A 20,630-nucleotide genomic window follows, 5' to 3' on the forward strand; every position below is an offset into this window, starting at 1 on the left:
GTTCCACTATGCGTGGCTCTTGCTTTCAATTGTGCTGGTAGCGTGGGAGCTGCCAGAGGACATTCAATTCCCTTCAGTCACGCCAGACCTACCAAAAGTAGTGAAGTACGCTTCGTTGTGGGCAACCGAGGATGCGCATCAAGTCAAGGACAGTAAGATCTTGTGGATCTTGATGGAGATGAAAATTTGCACGGCCATCAATCAAAAACCATGATTGTCACCTACAGTGTACGCCAACCTGCAGGGCTACGCAGAATTTAAAGTAGACTTTCATCATGTATCCATCAAGGCATGGAAGGACCCTGCACAAAAATGGTACGATTTGCCTTACCTGGCAACAGATGATGCCATTGATGCAATACTTGATCAATATCTTACAGAGTGGTGCACTACAACAGACTTGGCAGAGGGAGGGAGCAAGTCCACCACACAGAGGAAGAAGGAGGAGGCCATGCTAAAGATGACTCAGCTGGCTAAAACAAGAAAGAAGGAGGCCACTGACAAGGCCCAGGTAGAGCGCGAGGCCACACAACAGACAAAAAATCAAACAGGTGGGATAGAGTGAGGCTCTAACAAAGGTGCGAGGTCACCTTCACCTGAGACAGAGGAGGAGACGGATGAACATACCTAACAACACGGTGCAGACCCATAGGAGACGTCCACCCACATCAAGCGTCCAAGGGAGCAGGAGAAAGGAGGGTCCAGGAAGAAATCAAAAGCTACCAAGACATCACTAGACCCAATCACCCTCACAGAGGGCGATTTGCATGATATCGGTGACACAGTGAGGGATGTCTGCGGAGGCCCTACAAAAATTTGAGCAGCAGCAGCAGATAATCTTGGGGGCTATCCAAACAAGCTTGCAGGAGCTACAGACCTACGCATCTCAAGCTGGCACCATGTCTAGCAGCCTTGCTATCGGCACTTCAGCAGCTACCGAGATGTTGAGCGCAAAGGCATCTAGCGCGATAGTGTTTCTCGATGGAGCACTGACCACAGAGAATGAGGCTGACAGACCCACTATCAGTGCCCTAAAGGGAGTAGGGTTGAATCTTACAGCGCTCCTGAGTGAAGTGCTCCACCTCTTGCAGGATGGATTGATTGTAGAGTCAAGGGCTCGTGAGCACTACAACCTCTAGGTGAACAACATATCAACATATCAACAACGAGCATATGGAACTATAGCGAGACTCTACCATCATCGCTGTGACTGAGGCGACCACTCAGAACAAGCACATTATGCAGGCTGTCGAGGAGGCATTCTGAATGGTCCTAGAGTTGGCCATCCCTGTGGAGGAGCCAGTCGAGGTGCGCATTTGCAAGCTGGATACGGGGGTGTGCGACATTCGTACTGAGATGGAAATGATTCAGTTGGAGTTGAACCTGCAAATCACAGAGTTACAGTTGAAGCCCTAGCCTTCAACTCCGCCATAAGTGAAGAAGCAACGAGCGACCACTGCCATAGAAGCAGTAGCGGCGGTGAATAATGCAGTAGCAGACTACAAGCAACTTTTTAAGCAGTCGTTTGAGGTCCTAACAAGCTTGCAGGAGGACCCCAATATCTAGTGACTAGAGACAAACGCGCGTGAGCTGCAGTAGCGCTATGATGAGGTTAAGGGCATAATGTGAACCGTCGTGCTGACACAAAGACTAGAAAAGCTGTAGGAGGCCAAGATCTAGTGACTAGAGACAAAAGCGCGCGAGCTACAGTAGCGCTGTGATGAGGTTAAGGGCATAATGTGAACCGTCGTGCTGACACAAAGACTAGAAAAGCTATAGGAGGCCAAGCAGCTGAAGGAATAGGTGGATGCAGCGCTACATGAGGAAGCAGTGCTAAAGGCAAGATTGAAGTGCTCACTGGATGAGGCTTACACGATGATAGTTTCTATTGAAGGAAAGCTTGCGATTCTGCAAGCCACTCAACAAAAGCTTCAAGCCAATAGTTTAGGAGAAGTAACCGAGCAGACGATCAAAGATGCAACGTAGGCAGCTGCACAGTGCACAGCTAAGGTTGCGGTCATACAAGTTGAATTGGAAGGTCTTCACGTAAAGGTCTTTGCACCTGCCGAGTGACTCAAGGGCGAGTCATGATGTTTGTGTTGGCGTCCTGTTGGGAATGAGATCCCCCAAGCACAATTTTGGGGCTAAAAGCCCATGTTTTTGGTCAAATTTTGTAATAAAATAGTAAAGTCTCCGCATTTTGCGGTCGCAAAGCACGAAGGTGTCATGAGTCATAAAGGGTTGTCCACCCTTAGTTTTGTAAAATAAAGTTAGTTTTAAAAGATCTACCCATGGTTCGCGGACCATGGGATTGTATAAAACAGAGCTAAGTAAGTAAGCTCTAAGTAGAGAAATAGTTGCTAAGATAGTGATAACTTTGAAGTAAGAAGCTAAGTTTTGGGTCATAGTGTAGGTAGAGGCTTTGCTGCTGAGTGTGCAGAGGCCTAGAGTGGAAGTCCGCAACTGAGTGCACGGACCCCTGCAGCTATTTGCACATGGTGGATAGAGTCTGTAATCACTTGAAAGATATCAATAAAGAGAAGTATTCTACAAATTCTATGTCTTTGTTCCTGTTAATGCATCTTGACATGTTATGTATGAATTTCATTTATAATGCTTATATGATGCGCAAATGTATGTAATTACGTTGGTTAAGTGAATGCAAGTAAGAACATCTGTTTACGCGGTGCTAACTATGATTGTCTAATAAGATAAGTAAGACACTTAAACTAGTTTGGGAATCTACACGGTACACTGCCATAGCAGCGCGAAAGTACTTGAGCTGCAAGTTAGGGTTGTGTGAAGGTCAATCGTACCCTTTTGCGGAGGTACTGAAGGGCAGAATAGAGGGCTAGTCTGGCAAGCCCTAGAATTAAGTAACCTATGCAAAGGTAGGAATAGAAGGAATAAACCGACATCATGACCATCTCAGGGTGCAGAAACTTGGTTCCAGAATCCCCCCATACTGCTTCAGGTGAGACTTCGGTCCGTGCTCAGCGAGTTGATGCTGAAAGGGCCAGTAGTGTAGGGATTTGTTTAGCTAACTAACACTGAACCTAGGTCAATCCCCCACAAGCCAAAAATAATTGTGACTGTGCACCTTCTTCCTTCAAATCTGATCTTATCTTTAGGGGAAACATTCTATTTTTTTTCATCTGAACCTTTGTAATCAGTTATCTTCTTGGAGGCCTATCCAAAATTGTGCACACATCATTTTTGAAGAAGACATTATAGCCCTTTTGCATGAGTTTTCCAATGCTTAAGAGGTTAAGCTTCAGACCGGGGAAAAAGTAAACATCTGAGATGTACTTCTTCTCCCCCTTCTTTGTTAGGATATTAACTATTCCTTTTCCCATGACAGAGACTTTGCTATCAGTGTTTAATTTCACTTCATATTTCACACTTTCATCTAGATTGGAAAACATTTCTATGTTCCTTGACATGTGGTTGCTACACCCGAAATCTAGATACCATATATCACTTTGTTTTTCTTGTGCTACATTACAAGCTAGGAACATGCTATCATGGTTCTGATTTTTTTGAGAAATTTACACTTGGTTTGTTACTAATGTCATATTTCTTCTTTCTACATTCATTTGCATAATGACCATACTTTTTACAGTAATGATATTGGACTTGATATTTATCATACCTCTGACCTTGAGCTTGATTTTGGCTTGGGCCTTGACTTGGATTTTGATTGCTGCCTCTTCCACTTGAGCTTGAAGGGTTGCTTCTTCCACCTCTTTGTGGGCTTCTTCCTCTACCTCTAGCATATGATCTTCCTCTGTCTCGACTTTGACCAAATGAAACTTGTGTCTTAAAGGCATGCTCTAATAAGGAGCTTGTTGGTCTATTCAGTCCATGTTAATCAGAAATAAGTGATGCATGAAGCTCATGCATTGAGAATTGTGAGAGATCCTATGTCTCTTCTATGGCCACAACTATGGCATCAAACCTTGCTGGAAAAATTCTCAAAACCTTCTCAACTATTCTTCTTTCCTCAAGTGTCTCACCATGAGCCCTATTTGAGTAACCAGTCCAATTACATGTGTAAAAAATGAGTCTACATTCTCAGACTCTTTCATACAAAGTGTTTCAAAATCTCTTCTCAACATTTGTAGTTTTGTTGTCTTGAATTTTGACATGCCTTGGTAGGTTATCTGGAGGGTGTCCCATGGAGGGTGTCCCATGCTTCTTTGGAATTTGTTGCTGCCGCAACCCTTGGGAAAACACTTTCATGAATTGCTTAAAAAATATAGAACGGGGCTTTTCAATCCTTCTTCCTATTGTCCCTCAACAAATCTCTTTCTGCTTGAGACAAGGCATTGTATGCTGCTGCATTTGCTAGTTCTTGAAAACCATTCTCCAAAAAATCCCAAATGTTTTGAGACGAAAATAGGGCCTTCATTGTAATAACCCAATAATCATAATTTTTTCCATTAAACTAAGGTGTTTGAGGATTAGTCAAGATTTGAGGATTAGTCAAGATTGTGCTTGATATTGCCATTTCTAAGTGAGTAAAAAAACTTTCTACCTGCTAGTAAATATGCTAAAAAACAATTTGCCCTCAAAACAATTTTAACTGCTAGTAAAAATACTTGTTTTTACACTAACATAGTTTAACCCACTCCGATACCATGTTATAAAATTTTTAGGGGGCAGCGGAGAGGAGTCTAGCTTAGAATTCTGTTGCGGCAAGACAAATCTTATGAGAATTTAAAACCAAAAGGGTTGTCGTAAATTTACTCATGAATGTTTAAGACCACATCGCAACATAACATACTCTTGATTATAATATAAAACACAAGAATTAATACATTCACGTGATAAATGGACGCTGCAACTCCAAGGGAAAATATAAAAGACTTACTGCAATTTACACATCACTGGGGTTGCAGAGTTAATGTCTGTAAAACTCCGTAAAAATGTTTTTCACATGCCCACCAATATTTCCTCCATGATTTTCTCCTCACTACCTCATAGACTCTCACTTTATAACTTGCCCAACTATGCAAATGAATTTTACATTCATATTTATCTCAACATACAAATTTGAGATTAATACATGACAAAGCAAATAATTAATACGTAACATGGGTGATTTTACATAGTAAAAAGTTTTCTAAACTTGCAAGTGTTATGGAGTGTGGACAGTAATTGCAGAGTGAATGCTTTCCCATATTTATTTACCAAACTTCATTGAGTGTCTTAAATTCTCTGTTGTGTTGCGGAATGGTCAGCCCTATACTTTTTCTCTAGCTTCAGTGCTTTTGCCTGCAAACAAAATCACAACCATGTAGTGGTTGACTTGGAAAGCATGGTGTTAGTCAATATGTTTAAGGCTATGGTTCAAATTATTATTTCCAATAGTTTCAAATTCATCCTCTCCAACTCTCACCTTTAAGCCAACGCTTTCCACTCTAAACGATACCTCATTTTCTACCAAGTTTAGCTAGAAGCTAAGAAGCTTGCCCCCACACCACAGTTTCCTGCAGCGGTTCCTCATAGCGTTGATAAACACTTTTTATTCACCGTTGGTTCGGGATTGAATCCATGTCCGAAAGGGTAGAAATGCCAAGGTTCCAATGGAACCAAATTCGCAGCCTCCATGAATAACATATCCTTTGTTTTTTCGTCCACTGCGGTTCTTCAAGCCCACTACTTTTGGTATTCAAAAGGAGTATACAAGCTGAATTTCCCGGACAATTCGCCATTTCAATTTAATTACAGAGGAACTCCTCCCAACAACACGTGGAATCTTAATGACGCGAGTCTCAAAGTGGTTCCCTTCAACGCCACCATATAAATGGTTCTTCAAGATACAAGTCTGGTTGGGCAAGAGAGTCATCCCCTCCATCTTCATCTTCATCTTCATGGATACGATTTTTTCATAGTCGGGGAGGTCACGAGGACTTACCATCCACGCGCTGAGCTTAAACACTTCAATCTGGTGGATCCTCCCAAGAGAAACACCATTGGAGTTCCCAGTGGAGGTTGGGTGGATATTCGATTCCGACCTGACAACCCATGTAATATTATTTACATTTATCCATTAATCTATTCCCCTTTTACAATCCTGGTCCCGTTGTTAAAATTATATTGTTCATATCTTTTTGATTTTGATAATTATTGCGTAATTTTTACACGCGTTTGGTTCATGCATTGTCACTTGGAGGTTCATACGATCTGGGGATTGAAAATGGCAGGGGTTTTTCTAGATGGAAATGCCCCAAATCAATCTCTACCTCCTCCTCCTTCAGATCTTCCAGCCTGCTAACTCTCAATACACCACCGATGCTTCTACTGAAAACTCAAACATGCTGGTATTTACGAAGACATACATGTGCGTGGACTTAATCTAAGTTGGTAAAGGTGATAGACAGTTAATTTTCTCAGATCGTGGTTAGGAAAGGATCATATATGAGTGCAGCAGTGATGTTGTGTCCCAACTTCGTGGATATTGACTTGATGACGTGAATGATAACACTGATTTTGTTTGGACTTTCCCATTTTTATGGTTGCAAGCTGCGATACATGTCGATTCATGAGACATAATTTATGTAAACCCGACCATTTTCTAAATTTTCATGCACTCAGTTTTGTTGAACATGCTAACATGTTGCAGTCACGTTTTGAATTTTAATAAATACAAAAAACAATAAAATGTTCTCATTTATGCACCATTTAACTAAAACTAAAATTACATTAACTTTTTTACTGTAGAAATGTCTCATACGCTGACATTTTATTTGACCGATTGATTTTAATAAGATGAGTTTAATCAGGTTGTAAATAGACATTAATTAATAATTATTATAAAAATTAATTTAATTTTGTTTAAAAAAAATATTTATGAATTATAAAAAATAGGAGTTTGAGAATTTTAATTTAATTACTAATAATTAATAAGTGGTTTTAAAGATTTATTTTTCATAAAATATTCATAAGAATAATCATAAATTAAATGTAGAAAATTATCTTAAAATAATTATGTTTTCTCTATCATTTTAATTAGATTAATTAATTAAAATGTCATATAAATAAGGAACAATGTGAGTAATAGATAAAATGATTCTTTTAGCATTATTTGACCTTACAATTTCAAGCAAAAATACAATTTCTTGTTCCTTGGGATGAAATTTTAAATGCATAAATGGATTCAACACCCTAAAAAAACTTTGGGGCACTCAAACTTTGCATACTAAACAGCTTAAGCTTATGATTCTTAAAAATATTTATTGGATTTTGGGAAAAATTCACCATAAAAGTGTCCAAAAAAGGTCATTTTCCATCAAAGTTAAACTACCCTTATAAACAAATATCATATGTATTGAATTATGGTTTTTTGAGAATATGGTATTAATATGTCATGTTATAGGCACATGGTATTGTAACAAATCCTATTTACATGGTATTGACGATGTTGGACCCTAAAACATTCAGGGGATCTCCTTGGTATGAAGTCCCAACTGGACCTCACACTGTTTGGTGTAGGAGTCTCATTCGTTCATGGAAAATTTTAGGGGTTAATATTCGTAGATGGGCTAATTTTCCATGGTTTTTCTAAAATAAAGATTCACCAATTTCCATTTTTTCTAAAACTAATTTGCCCAAGTTTTATAATATAAAATTATTTTACCTTAAATGTCACCAAAATTATATAGAGAGTATATATAAAAACATAATAAATTTGAATGTTTTTACAAAGATATCACCAAATATTTTATAGTTTTTATATTAGAGACTAGCAAGATTCGCCGAGGTTTCTAAATTTTAAGATACATTTCTATCCTTGAAATTTTCCCTACATCCGATATGATGGCTCAGTTGCCATTATCTTAAAGGTTTGCCTTAGCTCTTGCTTTTCAGCACATAAGAGTGGTCTGCTTTGTCTTCGAACAATGAGGTTCATGTGCCTGGTGAGTGCTTAGTGTTACTTGTGTCAAGGTTCTTTCACTGCAGAGGGAGAGGGTGGAAGTGAGTCTCAAGTCGAAAGGGAATAGTCCTAACTCTATCAGAGACACAACACAACAAGACATGTGCAACTTCCGGTGGAGTAGTCCACATAGATGCAACAATCACAAACACAAAGTGAACAGATAACACATACAACACCCGATGGAGTAGTCCACACGAGTGCGATAGTCGTATAACAAGTTTTTGGGAATGGTTATGTCGAATGTCCGGCGGGTTAGCCCACACGAGCGAGACATCCTTAACAACTTATACAACACATTTTTGTAAGCATATGTATTATAACAGCTGAAATAGTTCAATTGTTTTAACACGGGTTAAAACAACATGCATTACAAGTGTCCAAAGAATAGTCTTACAAACAAATACAATATATGTGTGAAAACACATTGGCTTGTTATCAAGCTTCTGAATTAAGTGAAAGTTCTAAGACACATCAATACAACATTCATCACTGACCCCGATAGCAGGGCGTTGGAGCCATTTCTCGCTCCTCAAAGAAAAGACTACATACTCTCAAGGCTATGTGAAAGGAGCCAAGTTGAAAAGCCTTTTGCATGTACAAATGAGGGGTATTTATAACCAAGGGTAAAACTGGCCCTTGTGATTGTTAAACTTCCCTCATGAATGTTTGACTTACATGAATCTTCAACTTTACATGACTCATCACATTTACATGTTGGTCTCTTGGACTTCTACGTTACATTACATTGATTACAACAGTATGGCCCACAGTTTTGATGTGACCGAGATGACTCATGACATGACTCGACATGACATAACTGGTATGTTCATGCTGCTGCTGGTGTGCATGTTGAGTTGCAATGTTGTTGAGTGATGTATGTGCTTTTGGTGTATCATAGCTTCACCTCCGCATGGCAAGGTGTGTGGAGTTTCGATGGTCTTGGTGTTAGCTTGATGTTTCATGTGCATGTCTCTCCTTCTCTTGTACTTGACATGCTCCATGTGTTCGTCCGTTCGTGAAAACGTCTCTTTCCATTCGCTCCTTTTTCATCTCGTTCGTCATCGCGCCATGTCTCATCCATGTACGTGTATCTGCAATCACTCATAATGAGATGACATCAAATCCAGAAATCGCCTAGTCTACCATGATGCATTGTTTTTCGTTTTCGAATGCAGGTGATTAGGAAAGAGGACAAGGCTCTGAAACTGCGCAAGGCACATTTCAAGCTGGGATGTGGGCTCTGGGCACTGTCCATGAAAATTGCGTAGAGGTCACTGGGAGGCTGAGATGGGCAGTCTGGATCAGCAGTGACTGTTTGCAGGATCTGGCTCGGTTGGAGGGCAAATCTGCATAAATTTTTTAGGGAGACAGTGCAGGTAGCAGAGGGAGACTGGCGGTGAAAACTGTGCAATTTCTTCGGGGAGGCTAGCAGCGAGCTGTTGGAAAAAAATATGCAGAGCTAGGAGGCTGGCCTACAGGACATCCCTGCGCAGTTTATGAGCTGAGAGGGATGCTAGGTAGCTAGGAGACTACTCATGAAAACTACACAGCTTTCAGGAGGAGCAGCAGGTCGGCTAATAGGGTGACTCATTGAGAAAACTACGCAATTTTTTAGGGAAATTGAGTGACAGGAAGTGGGTGTCTGTACAACATGTCTGCGTGATTTCTTCAATCAGTAGAAGCGGACATGCTTGGTAGCTTCTACATAATTTTTTGGAGGAGTGAGGCTTGGGGTCACTACTCAATTAAACTCTGTGGTTGACCAGATAGAGGCTTGGTGGTTTTTATTGTGGGCAACACAGATTGATATGGCTTACTGAGAAACTTCTGCACTGTTCTGGGTGATAGTCAATTGGGTCGACTCCAGGATTGTGCAGTGTAGACTGCTTGGGAGGCAGCTTCAAGATCTGTGTAGTTTTGGGCAGCATTACATGTTCATAGAGCGTTGAAACTGTGCAATGCATCTCGGTGGAGGTCCAGCTGTTGGGGTTGGTCCGATTGACAGAGCTTCAGCAAAAATGACTAAGTGTGTGAACAAGTTACTTTGTGCATGCATGATCTTACGAATGCACACTCAACATGACTTGACAAGAAGACACCTCGAACCGTCAAGACAACATACACTTAGTGTGACTGACCGACGGTGCGATCGACAAGCGCGACACTTATGATAGATCGTTGAACGACCGCGACGACACTTGCGCGCCATTGCATAAAACTTTGTGTGTGAGTGTGATGGATGCTTACATAGTGAATACAGATTGTACACATGAAGATGGACTTTTTTCATATCCAGAATATGGCTGCAAGCATGCCATTGTGACCAACATGCTAAAAGATGTCCGGTGAACGGTAAAGTAAGGAGGGTGAAAAGAATCAACACAAGCTCATGGGATGAGCCCAAGGGTTTGAAAACGTCAAGGAAAAACCCAAGGAAGGCTCAAAAATTGGATGTAGGCTAAAATTTTGGAGGGTGTTGCATCCACTACAACACTTGGCGACACACTGGTTGAATTCCAGCTTCTCTGTTTTGGTCCATTAACAGCATAGGGCCTTGGTCTTTCAGGGAGTATTGAATCATTGTGCAGGTTACTTCAGCTTCCCCACTTACCCCATGGACAAACATGGTTTAGATATCGTCAACTCAGTCAAACAAAACAAAAAGTTTGAGCTTGATCACAATGTTTCGAAATCGGGAAGGGTAGTTTGGCTCGCGAGTTAAAAAATTTTAGAGTATAGGTTTTCATCTCTGGTGTTTCTCCACTGCCAACAAGCTTGGAAAATACCCCAAAGGATTCACGCAAGAACACATGCATTTCTCCACTGCCAGTGAACTTGGTCAGTACCCCAGTGGAGTTGCATGCTTCACCTTTCTGCACAGGAAGTCTTTCTCTTCTTTCACCTTTGTATTTTTTAGAGGAATGTTCCTAGGCACTTATTTATTTTTGGGATGGAAGAGGGATCCCAACTTATTGAGAGCATAAAAGTTCTTTCCTTCAGAGAAGCATGTAATACCTCTGATATAGGTTTTCTCATTTAGATTTTCCCCTTCCTTGATTCTACTAGTTGGATGGACTTGAACACATAGAGCAGAAGGCTGAGTATAGGCATGGGGTTTCCCAGTGTGGACACAGGTTCATGGTTGTACCAAAGCTTCTCATGCAGACGACTCGTATTTTCCATTAAGACTTCATCAACCAAAGGTTATAGCCAAGCACAAAGAAGGTGGACGCAAGACTGGCCAAGTGTTGCAGTGTCACAAGACTTTTTGGATCTCAGCCACATACTCATTCAAAAGCCAGAACTTAGTAGAGGGAAGCACTTATTTACAAAACCTAAAATAGCATGATACTAAGAAAATAAAACAAAACAAAACAAAAATATTAAAAATAAAAAAAACAATAAGCAGTAAACAGACTATGTACATGGCGCGGGTCGCGGCCCCGACTTACTGAAAGTAATGTTTGAGATCTTAGTCATTGACAAGGAAGGTTGTCAATCCTCTCGTCAAGTGATTGCAAACGGTATGTGTGTGGGCTAAGTTTCCTGTGGACGGTGTAAGTACCAACCCATAGGGACTATAACTTTGTATGCTTGCCTTTGTCTTCACGAGGTTTGTCCCATTTCAAGACCAAGTCACCAACATCAAATTTAACGTTCCCTGCAGAATTCTTGTCGAACCATCTCTTGATATGGTTCTAGTGGAGTATAAATTTTTCTTTTTCTTTCATCCTTTCTTCCTACAACTTGTGAAGTGTATCCATCCTACGCTCAACTAGCAGACAATGCTTGCCTTGGGATTCTTGAGACAACTGGAGTGTAGACAAGTAGATGTTTAGTGGTAGGATGGCTTCTTTACATAAACCAGGAAGTATGGAGGAGTATTCAAAGAGGGTTTGGGTGTTACGTGGTCAACCCATAAGGCATTTGACAAGGCAAAGTGCCAGTTATGCTGCTCAGAGTAAATGGTCTTCTTGATTATGCGGATAAGGTTTTTGTTCGTAGATCCTGTGAGACCATTTCCCTCTGGGTAGTACTTAGATGAGTGTTTCAACACAATACCATATTGCAATGAAAAATCATAAATATTCAAAGATGAAAAGTAAGTTGCATTTTCAAACACAAGTGATACTGGAACACCAAAGCGTCAGATCATGTTCTGTTAGAGGAAGTTGATGACTTCATGGTCATTCACTTGCTTGAGCAGAATTGCTTATGTCCACTGCATGAAGTAGCCAATAGCTGAAAAAATGTAGCAGTGTTGTTTTGATGAATGTGGGAAAATTTCCCCAATGATGTCCAGGTCCCATTGTTGGAATGGTTTAGTCACTACAACAGGGTGCAGTGGGGCTATTGACCTTCGTGTTATTTTGGAACATCACTGACAGACTGGGCACTTGTGGCCCTAATCGTGTGCATCCTTGAACAATGTGGGCCAGTAGAAACCAGCTCGCATAACTTTGTGCATAGTGGTATTCCCTGCAAAGTGGCGCCCAACTGGCCCATCATGCAGATCATGCAATACCTTCTCTGAATCATGTGCCTCCAGGCACTTGAGCAAGATTCCGTTACTGTGATTTCTGTAAAGTACTCCATGCACCAACTGATAGGATAAAGCTTTGAGGCACGGTTCCCTCTTATGTCTCATGGAGAAGTGAGAGGGTATGGTTCCATGATCAAGGTAAGGATGCACATCTTCGTACCAAGAGTTTCTGCCTACAGTGGGTGGTGCTACCTCTACTTCATACATTTCAATTTCCTACTCCCAACTAGCGAGCTCTTCTTCCTCTTGTTCGTGGACTGCCTTAGCTACGAGTCTGCAGAGACCATGACCCTTGAGAGTTTGAACTGGCTTGATGTCAAGATCATACTCTTGCAAGCCTGTCTTTTAGTTCGCACATTATTCATCGAGCTCTTGTTGTACAAGTAGTGAGTGGATTGTTGGGTGAGGCACATAGACTATGCAATGGTCCTTCAACAAGTAGGGTTTGAAGTGTTTCACCACATTGTATACTACATATGCTTGTCTTTCAATGACAGTGTAGTTGAGTTCGGGTCCTTGCATGTTTGCACTCATGAAGGAGATGGGACATTCGTCATTCATCTCATCCTTCTGAGTGAGTACTACAGCAAGCGAGTTGTCGGAGGCGAAGGTGTATAGCAAGAAATATTTGTTGAAATCTGGGTTGTAAAGTGCAGGCACTTCTTCTATAGCCTGTTTGATATGAACGAATGTGTTCTTTTCCCTCTTGCCCTAGTTGTAAACTGCATCCTTCTTGATCATGTCTCGCATTGGTTTTACTATCTACGCATAGTCTGAGATGAAGTTCTGGAGGAAGTTGATCTTTCCCAAGAAGGATTGCATTGATTTCATGTTGGTTGGGTGAGGGATCTGTGTAATGGTTCAGATCCACCTTGATCTCGCTTCTGGAAATGATGTTCCCAAGGAGGTTCCCCATAGACACTAGAAACATGCTCTTTTTGGGATTCAAGGAAATCTCGTATTTCTGGCATTACTCAAATATTTTCTTCAGATGGTGTATGTGGTCTGACCATTTTCTTGAAAAGATAGTCACGTCATCTAGGTACACCACTACGCTCTGTCTGATTTGTCCATGGAAGACGATGTCCATGGCATGCTGAAGGTTGCGCTTGAATTCACGAGCCCAACGACATTTCGTCTGTATGCGAACGTACCCAACTTGGTATGGATGGTAATCTTTAGTCGATGAGGTTCTGCTACCAGGACTTGATTATAACTCGGAAAATCATCAAGTAAGGAAAACATCTCTGCCAGAGATACTGTCTGTAAAATATGCTCCATAGACTGCACGAGGTAATTATCTTTGTCCGAGGCACGGTTCAAGTTTCGGAAATAAACACACAAGAAGATTTCCCCAGAATTATTATGTACATGAACAAGGTTGGAAACCCATGTGGAATGATGAACTCTGTATATGATTAGTGCATCCAATAGCTTGGTTAGCTCTTTCTATATGAGGGGTTCAAGTGATAGATGTACTTTCCTCAGCTTCTGCTGAATCAACTTGGTCCCTTGATTGGAATGACATGTTGGATTTTTCGCGTGTCGTACGTTTTCATATCATCATATGTCCATGCGAACACATCCCGGTATTGTTTGAACAAGTGAACAAAGGCTTGCCACTCTTGCTACGTGCAACACGTACCCAGATTGATGAACTTCAGATCTTGTTCCATTCCCAGGTTTATCTATTCATGAATCATGATGGAGTTGTGGGTTTTGCTGTTCCTTGGCCCCTGAAAGCGGTTCTACAAGTCATAGAGATTTTCCAAAGATACCACACCCTTGGGGATGAGGTTTCCTTTCTTGTCATCAGCCCTAGCTTGCAAAGACTGCTCATGCTCGTCTTTGTCAATCGCTACGTCTTTGAAGACATCAACATTGGCCATGAAATGCAGTATCTGTTGATCATCGTCAAAAACACGTAAATTAGTTATCTTATCAGGGATAGAAGTCTTATGTAAAATTTCAATAGTAAATCTTTCCTTGAGTGGTGACATTCTAGAAGCTATGTTTGCTAAAGAATTGGCAGCTGCATTACGCACTCTTGGCACAACAATGATATTAAATTCTTGGAAGTTAGAGATCAGTCGCCATACCTCTTGCTGGTAACTTTTTAGATGAGGTGATAAATAATGTATGGTGTTACATACTTATCATACCACTATTTCTGAATCACCTACCACTTTAAGCATAACAACGTTGAGGCTAATGGCTTTTTGCAAGTCAAACATGAGTGCTTCGTATTCAACAATGTTGTTTGTGCACTCGAACTCCAAGCGGCTCGATATCAAATGTTTCTTGTGTTTTGGGTCGATCAAGGCACACCCAACTCCAGATCCATCATATGTCTTTGATTTGTCAAAGTACATGGTCCAAAACTCATTTGTACATGGACCGTTCAACGCGCTTGTACTAATGCTACTGCTACTAGTGTTACAATGCGCTATACAAGTTTCATTTCCATCAGTTGGGAAAGGAAGGAGACCCAACTGCATGTTTGGTGGGGTTAGAGCTAGCTATGCGAGATAACACCCCAGCGTTGTTTCCAAGAGGTAGTTGCCAAACATGAGCTCTGCGAAGGCCAACGGTTCGTTCTTGCCATTGATGGGAGTGATGTTATGCCTCATGTATCTCTCAGATAACACCTAGATTTGATTGCTTTTGCCCTGATACAAAAGCCACAAGTGTGACCAGTCTGTAGCAAAGTATCCATTCAACTTGCTAGACCAGTCTTTGCTGAGTAGTAAGCCATATGCTTCCGGTATGTCCACAACAACAATGTTTATGCACTGGTGAACTCGGTTGTCATGAGATAGTTGAATGATCACATCATGAATTTCACCAATGGATGGTACACATGTCTGATCGAGTTGGATTATTTACATAGATGTCTTTCTCCATTGCGCATTGATATTCCTAGCAATGGAGAGTGGCATGACGTTGGCCGGTGCACCAGAATCAACCAAACAATCGTGAACATTGCAGTTAAAGATTTCGAATGAAAGCAAGAATGGAGGGAAAACAAAATTTTCTTCTTCTATCTGGAGTGTGTTGAGCATAATTGTGAGTGAACCAGGAGATGTTCTTTCTCCCTTGCTGGTAAAGTTTGCGCTGTCTATAGATGTTTGCACCCGTGCGCATAACAGAATATCCCGCTGACTTTAAATCTTATCCAACTAGAACAAACTGATGTTTGCAGAAGTTTTCTTCATGTCTTCCACAATGTTGTAACCAAGAGTAGACAGACTCACCAAGATGATCGGGGTTAGACTTGTGTTCGTATTTTCTGGTGGAGTGTTCTGCAGTTTGTTTCTCATGGGCGTGCTCTTGTCCGCCACTATCTTCCTGGGCTTGCTTTGTGTTTTCTTCTTTTGGATGGCTAGTGGATAAACCTTCCTTAGTAGTTCAAGATTTTCTCGCATTTCCCCAAATGTAGGGGGAGCCCCTTGACTTCTGAGATTGTATCAACATTTTTTATTTTGGGGCTGCTTCTCGGTGTTTACCTTTTGTGCTGCTTGTGAGCACTAATACATGTTGATTACCTACGCAGTGCTGGGTGCCTCATCAGATGCAAAATCTTCATCGTTGTATGTATCTCTCAGCTGGCACTACGCACTGCTCACTATGTTTAGTGCATGGTTGCATACTGAGCCTGCAACTCGTTTCCATTCCGAGCAAGACCCTTCCGGGTGACTGTCTTCATGGAATGAGAAAAATTCATTATTCACGCACTATTCTAACTAGAACACTGAACTGGAGCTCTGCGCAGTTTTAACCGGGAAGCGGTTGCTACCTAATGACATGCTTCCTTTCTGTTGTCTGGGTGGCTGACTGCTCGCAGATGTGTCGACCATTCGTTGTTTGAGCTCAGACACTTTTGTTGTCAAGTTCTTGACAAGACAAGTAAGGGTTTCAATATCACTTGCTTCCTTATGTTTACCCTTTCTCACCACAGCCCGGGGCTTCTTGATCGCATATATGGAGTCCTTCACTGGTTCATCATCCTTTATGACTCCAATTGCATGCAGTTCCTTCTCTACAGTGATTGCCTCTTTGCAGTTGTTACACAGTAATTTGTCACTGCCTTCCTGTCAGTCACCCTGCTGTGCCAATCACTAAGCTTCATGCCTTCTGAACTGGCCCAAAAAAACCCATTTTCCTAAAGTTTTGTTCATCAGCGCGTCTGTTTGAAAAATACCCGCGATGACTGGCGCTCCATAGTGTATCCCGCGCGCTGCCAGCTCGGAAGGACATCACTTTTCCGCGCTGGTCGCCAGCGCGCCTTTCCCGTGTTCTTCCGCGCTGACATGACTGTCCTAGTTATGTGGACGCGGCGACATCGCGTCAGTTTCCTCATAATCCACGCTGATCCAGTTTGGGCGAATTTGTTCAAACAACCAGCCTTCCAGATAACTCCAGGCTTGGTTGTTAGCTTTGTGAATGTCGACTCCCTTCTCTGGCATGTCTGTTCGACCCTTTGCAACCACTTCCCTTGAAGATAAGCTCATCCTTCCACCCTTTTAGGAGGCTCCTTCTCCTACATATACTTCCACCATTACCATGAGCAGCTAGTTAGACATAGCTTGGATTGTATAGAGCTTATAGTGCTCAGATTGCTGCTACTATAGGTATTTGGTGTGCTAGGTGTGGAAGTGATTGATTGCTTAGGGAAGGTTGTTTTGTGTTGCTTGTATGTGAGAGAGAGTTGTTTGTCTTGGGAGAATCATCCTCAAAGGTGAATGCTTGAGATACATGCTGACTGGCCCCTCCTGAGAAGGTTACCGACGTCAGAAAATTTGGTTGTACTCTTCTCTATTCTGATTAATAATAGATGACTGCTATTATTGTTCCATTCTCATTTGTACTTGCAATGGTTAAATGTGAATTACATCTTTTCTGACTGATGTATGGTTGCTTTTACTAGATTTCACGCTTGCGTTTGTTTCCTCTTCGTGTGTGCAGGTATCTATTCGCGGAGATCGCAGAGGATTGTGACCAGCCAAAGCGAAGGAGCGAAGGCAACATCCCTTCGTCAAACGACAGCGCTGGAATCCAAGTAGGTGCTCTTTACCTCTTGTTTAATTGTAATTAGGAACATGCATAGCAGCATTGTTTGATTGTTGCTAGACCCTTGCTGGGCTAGTAGGGATCGCCTCTATCCGTAGAGGGGATTTACCTCATCAACAATTTGGCGACTCTGCTAGGGATCAGCCTTTTTGTCTCTTGAGTCCACTTTTGTGTTTAACTTTGATTGATCTCTTTTCGAGTTTTTGGGATTGTCTCTTTGCTTATGAACTTTCTGGGTATTTCTGGGAAGCATTTTTATTGTTAAAAGGCTCTTGCCTTTGGTTTGGGGAGTTTTTATTTTTGGCCTTGCTTGTTTTTGCTCTCAGCGCGTTTTAATTCCGAACAGCCGCGCTGACATCGCGACCCTGTTCGTTGGTTTTATATCCATCGCGCCTGTACGTCTAACAGTCGCGCTGACCTCGTTTTCAGAGACAACGCGCTTTATTCGTGTCCTTCCGCGCTGGAATCGCGGCCCCGCTTCTTTGTGGTTTTTGTCATCGCGTCTGTGTGCTTTCTTTCCGCGCTGACCTCGTTTTTCTGAGACAGCGCGCTTTATCCCTGTCATTCCGCGCTGACGTCGCAAAGTTGCTACAGGCTTCCCCCTGTCAGCGCCGAGTTGCTGAAGGCTACCCGTGCTGATCCTGTAAAATTCATTTTTGACCAAATTGGCCTCTTGAACCTCTTGCTGTGACTTTCCCTTCTTCTCTCCACCTGTCTGATGACTTGTTTTTCATTGTCTGAACTCTGAACTGCTTGATTGCGGAGCTTGGTTCCATAGGGTTCCATTTTTGCTCAGTTCTTAAGTTTGCAAATACCTTCCCTTTTTGCTTTCGCTGCTTGGTTCGTGTTTCCATCGTTACTTTTGCAATTGCTGGATTGTGTTGGGTCTCTAGTTGACTGGTTGTGACTCTCGTCCTTCGGGTGTTCGCTTTTCTCCATTGATTTCACACTCTAGCCCTAGGACATCTAGAGGCCGTGTGTGTGTCAAGCCTACCGTAGGGATCTTGTTTGCTTGTTCGACCAGCCGATTTCAGATTTGTTTATGCACTTGTTCAGTGATTGTTGGAGTGTTTGGATTGTGTTTCCGAGTGGTTTTTCGCTTCCTCCTTGCTTGCAATCCTCGCTTGTCTTGCAAGAGCTTAGATCACATAGCTCGTGTGGATTTTGTTTTCCTTTGATTTGGAAGCTTTGGTTGAGTGTTTCGGGAACTTTGTGTGCTTTCATTAAGTAGTTTACTTGGTGTTCCGGTTCCTCCAAATTCATTTAGATGCTTTGTGTCATTGAAAAGAAATCAAACTAGTAGCTTTGCTTTAAAAAATTGAAAAGGAAAAGAACATTTCGTTGATTTGCATCTTCAAAAAGAAAAAGTTTCCTTTCCTCGCTTTAGTTGCATTAAGTTGCTTGTTTGCTTGTACTTGTTTTGTTTGATTAAAAATTCCTTGCCCTCTCGTAGCTAGAATTCATCGAACAAAACGGAATTTTTTGGCATATAGATTGCATCTAGGTAATTGTGAGCGAACATACGATAGAGCTTGAAATCGAAACTTAATCTCAAGATCAACTGTAAAATGAACCAAATGAATCTAAAAACGCATTGGAACTAAGTGCAAATATCTAGAGGTCTAGGTTAGAGACGTGTTCCGGCGTCTTTAAACATAGTCACTGTTGTTTCACATTAGGTTGGGTGATTCCTCCTTCTGTGACTCGATAGTGGTCTAACACGGACTGCGCTCCCACGTACCGTCGCGTATATAGGGAGACCCCACTAGGCTTTTATCCTTTATCCATAGGAAGCCGAGTCGGCCGCCCTACGATTTGCAATGCAGTGAACACAGCATTCACGAAGATCGACCACCCGTACCCTAAAAAGTATTCTGTGGTTTTGCGAAAAGTTTGGCACACCCTCTACCTAGAATTCTAGAGCAGTCACTTTTGATCCTTTTCGGACTCCCTAAACGAAAAGGTGCCTGTGAGCGTCTTGTCACTTCGTGCTCATTAAACATTCGAAGGAGACTGGAGTCATCTTTTCGTCCTTTTCTCGACTCCTGAAACATGAAAAGGTCAAGTTTGGTTCTTATGTCTTAAAATTAATTTGGCCACGATAACATCACCTATTTTAGATCTTGTGTGCGATAGTTTTGAGTAGGGTTTTATCGTTAGTTTCCTTTAGGTTTTCTAAGGGGTCTGGTCATCCTGGCTGACCCATCAACTCCCGGCCTAAGTGATCAAGGTTCTCCATCCTCTGTTGCCCCAGAGGTACCAGTTGTAAGCGGTACTCTTCCCATTGTTCCGAGTATCCAGCCTATCAACGTACGTGCCCCAGGCGACGAAGATTACATAGAGGATTGGAATCCCATCTGGGAGCCCGATTATACCCCCCGTACCCCTCGTACCCCTCTCGGTATGTCGTCTCCAATGTCTTCTTCCCACATGGATGAGACAGCTTCCAGTACCGGTGAGACACCCGTGGTCACAGACATCGAGACTCCGATCCCGGCTTCCTCTCCCCTCCCTCCACGATATCAATCAGTGAGGGATAGGTATGCCGCTAGAACAACTTCTACAACTATATGGGATCCTAGTCTTGTTGCCTCCACCGGGCCTTTTGTTTCGCAGCCCCTTAGTACACCCCTTACGACAGGGCTTAACACGCCCGTCACCTCAGTTCCCACTCAACCTACTGTCTGTGTAGCACGTTCGACTCCGGTCGTCAGTGCGGTACCGGTTTCCTCGTCTGAAAACCCTCAAACTGGTTCCTTTATTGGTGGAATTCCAGGATCAGGACTGTATGATGCTTTTGGGGAACCCATAACGGACCCGGATTACGAAGGTCCCTTCTTTTACTATGATGAAAACGGTGAGTTCCTTGAGAGCATCTCAGGTCTTCCTCATCGCCCTTTCGAAGAAAACGAGGAACCCTTGAATGTCACGTACGATCACGCTACTCATATTTTCAAAGGGAACCGGGATCCTCCCAGGCAGCCCATAGGACCACCCAATCAAGGCCAGCCACTCTACGTGCAAACCCCCCAGGGGCAACCACTTTATGGCCCGCCTGACCCAGGACAATCTGGG

The 20,630-nt window shown here is 42.2% G+C and overlaps 1 pseudogene; it reads left to right on the forward strand.

The window, feature by feature from the left end:
* The window catches only part of LOC149154816 (laccase-17-like), a 31,799-nt pseudogene extending 25,519 nt beyond the window's left edge, over positions 1 to 6,280 (forward strand).
* Positions 6,281 to 20,630: the final 14,350 nt, after the last annotated feature.

Source organism: Pinus tabuliformis, chromosome 9 (genome assembly GCF_031772625.1).
Source record: "Pinus tabuliformis cultivar Carrire ecotype Pingquan chromosome 9, CPIR1, whole genome shotgun sequence".
Classification (NCBI taxonomy): Eukaryota; Viridiplantae; Streptophyta; class Pinopsida; order Pinales; family Pinaceae; genus Pinus; species Pinus tabuliformis.